The sequence below is a fragment of the Triticum aestivum genome, chromosome 6A, assembly GCF_018294505.1.
Source record: "Triticum aestivum cultivar Chinese Spring chromosome 6A, IWGSC CS RefSeq v2.1, whole genome shotgun sequence".
Lineage (NCBI taxonomy): Eukaryota > Viridiplantae > Streptophyta > Magnoliopsida > Poales > Poaceae > Triticum > Triticum aestivum.
This window is the reverse complement of record NC_057809.1, coordinates 293,316,323-293,324,287: the sequence shown is the minus strand read 5'-3', so window position 1 is coordinate 293,324,287 and position 7,965 is coordinate 293,316,323.

Sequence of the window (7,965 nt, the reverse complement as noted above, 5' to 3'; positions counted from 1 at the left end):
CCACCGTTTCGTTTATTATGACACACTCCATCATTGTCATATTGCTTAGCATGATCATGTAGTTGACATAGTATTTGTGGCAAAGCCACCGTTCATAATTCTTTCATACATGTCAATCATGAGTCATTGCATATCCCGGTACACCGCCGGAGGCATTCATATAGAATCATATTTTGTTCTAAGTATCGAGTTGTAATTGTTGAGTTGTAAGAAAATAAAAGTGTGATGATCATCATTATTAGAGCATTGTCCCAGTGAGGAAAGGATGATGGAGACTATGATTCCCCCACAAGTCGGGATGAGACTCCAGACAAAAAAAGAGAAAGAAAAGAGGCCATAAATAAAGAGAAAAGGCCCAAATAAAAAATGAGAAAAAAGAGAGAAGGGGCAATGCTACTATCCTTTTACCACACTTGTGCTTCAAAGTAGCACCATGATATTCATAGTAGAGAGTCTCTCATTTTCGTCACTTTCATATACTAGTTGGAAATTTTCATTATATAACTTGTCTTGTATATTCCAATGACGGGCTTCCTCAAAATGCCCTAGGTCTTCATGAGCAAGCAAGTTGGATGCAGACCCACTTAGTTTATTTTTGAGCTTTCATATACTTATAGCTCTAGTGCATCCGTTGCATGGGAATCCCTACTCACTCACATTGATATCTATTGATGGGCATCTCCATAGCCCGTTGATACGCCTAGTTGATGTGAGACTATCTTCTCCCTTTTTGTCTTCTCCACAACCACCATTCTATTCCACCTATAGTGCTATATCCATGGCTCACGCTCATGTATTGCGTGAAGATTGAAAAAGTTTTGAGAATGTCAAAAGTATGAAATAATTGCTTGGCTTGTCATCGGGGTTGTGCATGATTTAAATACTTTGTGTGGTGAAGATAGAGCATAGCCAGACTATATGATTTTGTAGGGATAACTTTCTTTGGCCGTGTTATTTTGAGAAGACATAATTGCTTTGTTAGTATGCTTGAAGTATTATTATTTTTATTTCATTATGAACTTTTGTCTTAAATCTTCTGGATATGAATATTCATACCACAATTAAGAAGAATTACATTAAAATTATGCCAAGTAGCACTCCGCATCAAAAATTCTGTTTTTATCATTTACCTACTCGAGGATGAGCAGGAATTAAGCTTGGGGATGCTTGATACGTCTCCAACGTATCTATTATTTTTGATTGCTCCATGCTATATTATCTAATGTTTTGGACATTATTGGGCTTTATTATCCACTTATATATTATTTTTGGGACTAGCCTATTAACCGGAGGCCCAGCCCAGAATTGCTGTTTTTTGCCTGTTAGGGTTTTGATGAAAAGGAATATCAAACGGAGTCGAAACGAAATGAAACCTTCGGGAACATGATTTTCTCAACGAACAAGACCCAGGACACTTGGACCCTTCGTCAAAACACAAACTGTTGCTCCACCGACGTACTCCTTCCTCCTATATATACCTACATACCCCCAAACACAGAGCCAAAACCCTAATTCCACCGCCGCAACTTTCTGTATCCACGAGATCCCATCTTGGGGCCTGTTCCGAGCTCCGCCGGAGGGGGCATCGATCACGGAGGGCTTCTACATCAACACCATAGCCCCTCCAATGAAGTGTGAGTAGTTCACCTCAGACCTACGGGTCCATAGTTATTAGCTAGATGGCTTCTTCTCTCTTTTTGGATCTCAATACAATGTTCTTCCCCTCTCTTGTGGAGAACTATTCGATGTAATCTTCATTTTGCGGTGTGTTTGTTGAGACCGATGAATTGTGGGTTTATGATCAAGTCTATCTATGAACAATATTTGAATCTTATCTGAATTCTTTTATGTATGATTGGTTATCTTTGCAAGTCTCTTCGAATTATCAGTTTGGTTTGGCCTACTAGATTGATTTTTCTTGCAATAGGAGAAGTGCTTAGTTTTGGGTTCAATCCTGCGGTGTGCTTTGCTAGTGACAGCAGGGGCAGCAAGGCACGTATTGTATTGTTGCCATCGAGGATAACAAGATGGGGTTTTCATCATATTGCATGAGTTTATCCCTCTACATCATGTCATCTTGCTTAAGGCGTTACTCTGTTTTTAACTTAATACTCTAGATGCATGCTGGATAGCGGTCGATGAGTGGAGTAATAGTAGTAGATGCAGGCAGGAGTCGGTCTACTTGTCTCTGACGTGATTCCTATATACATGATATACCTAGATATTCTCATAACTATGCTCAATTCTATCAATTGCTCAATAGTAATTTGTTCACACACCGTAGAATACTTATGCTCTCAAGAGAAGCCACCAGTGAAACCTATGGCCCCCGGGTCTATCCTCATCATATTAATCTCCTACTACTTAGTTATTTCCTTTGTTTTTTACTTTGCTTTTATTTTACTTTGCATATTTATCACAAAGATACCAAAAATATTATCTTATCATATCTATCAGATCTCACTCCCGTAAGTGGCCATGTAGGGATTGACAACCCCTTATCGCGTGGTTGCGAGGATTTATTTGTTTTGTGCAGGTGCGAGGGACTGGCTCGTAGCCTCCTACTATATTGATACCTTGGTTCTCAAAAACTAAGGGAAATACTTACGCTACTTTGCTGCATCATCCCTTCATCTTCGAGGAAAACCAACGCAATGCTCAAGAGGTAGCACTGTTCATCGGGAAGGGTTTGGTGTATCGCAAAATGGAAGAAACAAACTTGTGTTGGAGCGCTATGTTCGAAACGGGGGTCCTGTTCATCGGTAAGGGTGTGGCATACCACAAAACAGGACTCCATAGTTTACTGTTCAACCACCGTCGACTTCCTTCAGCCTCCACATGCAATGTTCATCCACCGCGTCTTCCTCCTGCCTCCACCAGCTACTGTTCATCCACGGGCTACGTTCATCCAACCCTCCACCGGCTACTGTTCAACCAGCCCTCCACGGGGTCATGTTCATCCATCCCCAACCAACTCAGCTGTGGCGGCCTCCTCTCGGGGTCATGTTCATCTAGCGACAATGGACTATATACTACCACGGGCTCCTGTTCATCCAACCCCCACTGGAACTGTTCGTCCAACCCCGCACATACGTATCGACTTGTTCAACCAACCCCCACGTTCACTGCTCATCAAGAGGCAGCAGGTTCGATCGGCTTCATTAAGCAGCAGGTGTAGTGATCGATCAGTCGGGTTCAGTTCACAGCAGTAGCGAAGGAATCACTCGGGTTTAGTTAACAGCCATATCGATCACTCGGGTTCAGTAACATAGCTAGTCAAATCGCTCGAGTTCAGTAAGCGAATGCCTCTCTTGTGTTCAGTTAGAGCCCAATGCCTCGCACACACGCGCGTACGTATACGAGAGAAACACGCAATCCCTCCCTGCATCACTCGGCCCCCACCACCCAGCGTAACCGGGAACTCCCTGAAATTTTCCTCGCCCTCGGTTCTACCACGATTTTTTCCGTCATGGACGGCCCAAAGAATGTCATGCAGGTGCATCTCCGGCCCGCCCAGGATGAAAAGCCCATTTTCTGTCATGATTTTTTGTCATAGAAGTAGCAGCCCACCACATCTATGATGATACCGGGTTTTGTCACAATTATCATCATAGAAGTGTCACAAGCATGACAGAAAAAAATTGTTCAGGCCAAAATGTCATGGATGTGTCTTTTTTTATAGTGTTGTCGGCCTCTCCTGGCCAACAAAGGACATTTCTCTTGGAATCTTTAACTTCTATGTTGGTTTGGTCTTCTTAATACGCTCCTTGGTCTCACGAAGAGCGGCTTCTCTGGCTGGGCATTGCGTGGACTTGATTGGGCTCGTACTAACTGGTCCAGCTAAATTGAGTTAGCTATTCCCTCGGCACGCCCTGGCCAGCGGGGCGGAGGCATTTTGTCCGTGCACAAGTCAGGGGAAGTATACACCCCTGTATGTGTACCCCGACAATTTCCCTTTGATTTTCTTGTTTTTCTTCTCACGTTGTTACAAAACTAGCGGCCATACCCACATATAAACCCACGTATATATATGGGCATGGACACTGGCTAGTAAGTCGATTCAATATACACTCCCACACAGAATGCAAAACCTGCTAGTACATGTACACGTATATATCTTACTAGTATTGCACCCGTAAACCTAATTTAACTAGAACTAGTACTAATTCTTCTTACGTGCACAACTAGCTAGGACCCAAACTTGTCTACTTACCAACTCTTCACAATACCAACTGAAGATTACCTAACATATTAGGTATCCATAGTTGTGCATCTTCATACCATAACATATACTCCATGCTAGTAAACTCCTACCACTTCTGAAAGATGCACACGTCAATGCTAGTTATACTCTAGTTATTTTCATCACATGCCTACTATGTATCTTGCACGTAGGGAACATGTATGAGAGGAAACATATAGAACGTGTGAATCTTCAATGCACGCAATTACCTACGGTGCCGATCCTTGAAGGGTTTTGCTCTCCTCCGGTCAATTTTGATGCATCCTTCTTCTCAAACAAATTCCATCCGTCGACAAGCTAATCCTCACGTTCTATCTATGGGTTCAATCTAAGGTTTCTGAGAGCAAGGTGTCGACTATAGCGTTTGCGGTTGGGAGGGAAAAGGGTGTGGAGGTTGGCCTAATATTCCCATATAGAAAAAATGCCAGGGTATTATTATGGTACAATTAAATGAACGACTCACATGATAAATTAGTAGAATCCGACATAGTCCGTAGCATAGTCGGGATTCTACCATTTTGTACAGGATTCTATGATTTGGATCCCGAGTCAACATGGATTTTTCCTGCAGTGGATTCATAGTGGGACTTGGATCGACATGCTTCCTAGGATCATGAAATCGTAGGATTCTAGCAGTCAAATCGCGACTCGGACTACCTTGATATGAACAAATGTAGTACTCCTGTAACTCCAAAAATTCTAAAAATTTAGGAAAATGTGGGTAATTTATATATAAATAATGTGTAAAAAATTCAAAATTTTATCAAGTTTCAGTGAATTTAAATAATTTTAGTACTAGGAACAAAAGTTTATCTTTTTTCACAATATCAAGTCAACTATCAACCAAATCATCTCAAAGGCATTACTTGGCACAAATACTAATTAAAACTTAAAAACTAAATTATAATAGTAGAGTAATTGTGTGGACACTCAAAAACAGAAAATAAAACAGGAAAAATAAGATAACTATTGGGTTGCCTCCCAACAAGCGCTATTGATTTACGCCCCTACCTAGGCGTAATGCATAGTTTCAAGTACTATCATCTTTCAAGTCCAATTCCTCAATTACACAACCATGCTTCCTAGGAGGTTTAGCATACATATTTTTAATAATAACACTCCTAGGAACAAAGTCAAGAAATTTGTTTTCAACAATGGGCTCCTTTATCAAATCAACGAAGTTGGGGTGCACAGTAATCATCTTAAGATCCACTCCATCGCTAGGTGGTGCACCTCTATTTTTAGGAACATAAATAAACTTAGGATTCTTACTAGGAGGAGTTCTCTCAATAGTTTTAACAGACGAAAAATGGGAACACAAATTATTAATAATTTCTTCCTACTTACCAGTTCTAGAGGGACTTTGTTCTATTCTCTCGTTAATTATTGGTTCCTTACATATTCAATGTAGTTTCGACCTTTGATCCAAATTGAGTTACTTGATTATGGATCTTTCAATCTAGATTTTCAATATGTTCTATGGTAGCTATTTTACTTTCAATAGCTTCCAATCTTTGCATAACAAGTTCCAAAGTTAATGTTGTTTCATTAATAGTAATAGGTGGTGATCCCACTAAATTTCACATAAAATTGAAAGCATCTGTAGTGTGACTACTCAAGAAACCCTCTCCAGTAATAGTGCCAAGCACAAATCAATGCCAAGTAGTAAGACCCACATAAAAACTACAAAGAAGAATTGATGCGGAGCATCCTATGGACATCACCATGTCAAGAGTCCGTTCGGCGAGTGACACGTGCGACATCTACTTCACATACACAAAGGTGAATCATATCCTTTACGCGTGCTCACTTGACCCCTTAGAGGATTGTATACTACTTAACACTCCACTCGTGTGCATGCATATGTATTGCCGGAACACTACGAACGACGAGGAGGAGTGCAAGCGCCAAGCAACAACTACACCATCCACGAGGGAAGCCTGGAAGCGACGACGGAAGAGGACGGAGCTGCTGAAGCTATAGCGGCCGGACATCTGGGCCAGAGGCCGGACATCCGGTGCCTGGGTAGCCGCGCACGAGCTACCCCAACAGACGGCCAACTACATCAGCTGCCGGACATCCGGCCCGTGTGCCCGGACATCCGGCGCCCCGCCAACTCCCGGACATCCGGCCTCTCCCCTGGAAATCCGGCATCGACGATAGAACGCACCAGAAGTTTGGCCACTTCAGCGCGGACATCCGGCGCCTCCTGAAGCCCCGGACATCCGGCCCCTAGACCGGATATCCAGCACCTGCACGTGCACAGCCGAGCCAGAGGCCCATGTATCCCCTCTTCACTTACCCCTTCGTGGCCTTAGACTATATATACTCCTCCATCTCCTCCTAGTTGGTTTTTGCAAAGGATTAGCTCATTTGAGATAGATCTTTGATCTACTCCACGAGAGAGACTGCGGCCCCTCTATGGAGATGATCCCCCTTGGATTCAAGACCCCCTGTTGGGTGGCCCCCTTGAAGACCTCCTCACGGAGATGAACCTTACCTTGTATCTTTCCCTTTGTTGTTCATGTACCTTGTGGATCTTGTGTGTTTGATTGTCTAGTGGATGTGTGATTGGACTTGTTCTTGAGTGTTTCCCCTTGTGATTTCTCTCTGTTCTTCCCCGTGTTCTTCGTGTTCTTAGTTGAGATCCGCTCCTTTTGTGGAAGATCGACCAAATACGGTTCCACCCTACATCATCTTGGTATCATGAGCCACGTTGATCACGATTTTGGAGCCTCCCCTCTTTGTTCTTTAGCCTAATTTTGTAGATTTCATCCTAAATGTGAAAGTTCCCCACCAAAAATAGCCCCAATTTTTTTGGTGATTTGTTGGTGTGATGATATTTTGTTGATTTTGATCAATCGATTTGCTTGGTTCGAAGGGATCTAGCATCTCCCCATGTTTCCCCACCTTCCATCCATGAAATCCATCAAATTTTGTCCCTGAAATCATCACTTTCCACCCCTAATTCGAAAATTTCCGCCCCAAAAGAGATTTGGAATCGTCGGGCCGGACATCCGGGCCTCAGGCCGGACATACGGGCCCCAAGCCGGACATCCGGCTCTTGGAGCACAAAATCCACACGGTTCTGGACATCAGCCTCCGGATATCCGGCCCCCGACCCCGAATGTCCAACCCCTGGGATTTCAGCCTTGGGCGCTTCACCGTTTTGCCCATAGCTTTCACATCCGAAGTCCGATTTTCGTGTTCTTTAGCTCGTTGAGTAGCTATTGACATCCTCTATTCATCTAGATAGATACCGTCACCATTTTAATCCATAAATTTTTGAAACTTTGGCATCTTTGCCTAGGGCTTCCACCATATCATCTGCATAACCACCACCGACTTCCGCAACCTAACCCATATTGATCCCCATAGCATTAGTGGTTGTTTGACCTGTAATTTGTGTCTCCTAATGTGTTTAGGCTACTTAGGGATGATTTCTCCTTCATCAACCACCACCATAAGTTTGACTTCTAATTTGTGTCTCGTAACGTGTTTCGGCTACTTAGGGACGATTGCTCCTTCATCAACCACCACCATAACTTCCGCATAGGCTTTCCCACCATACACTTCCGCCAACCCAACTTAACCCAATTTTGATTGAGCTTGTTTGAGTTGTGGTTTTTGTATCCTAAGGTGTTTCGGCTACTTAGGGACCGTGCTTCCAACTCCAACACTGTGTATAGTCCACCACCTTACCTTCCACTTCCGCATTGCGT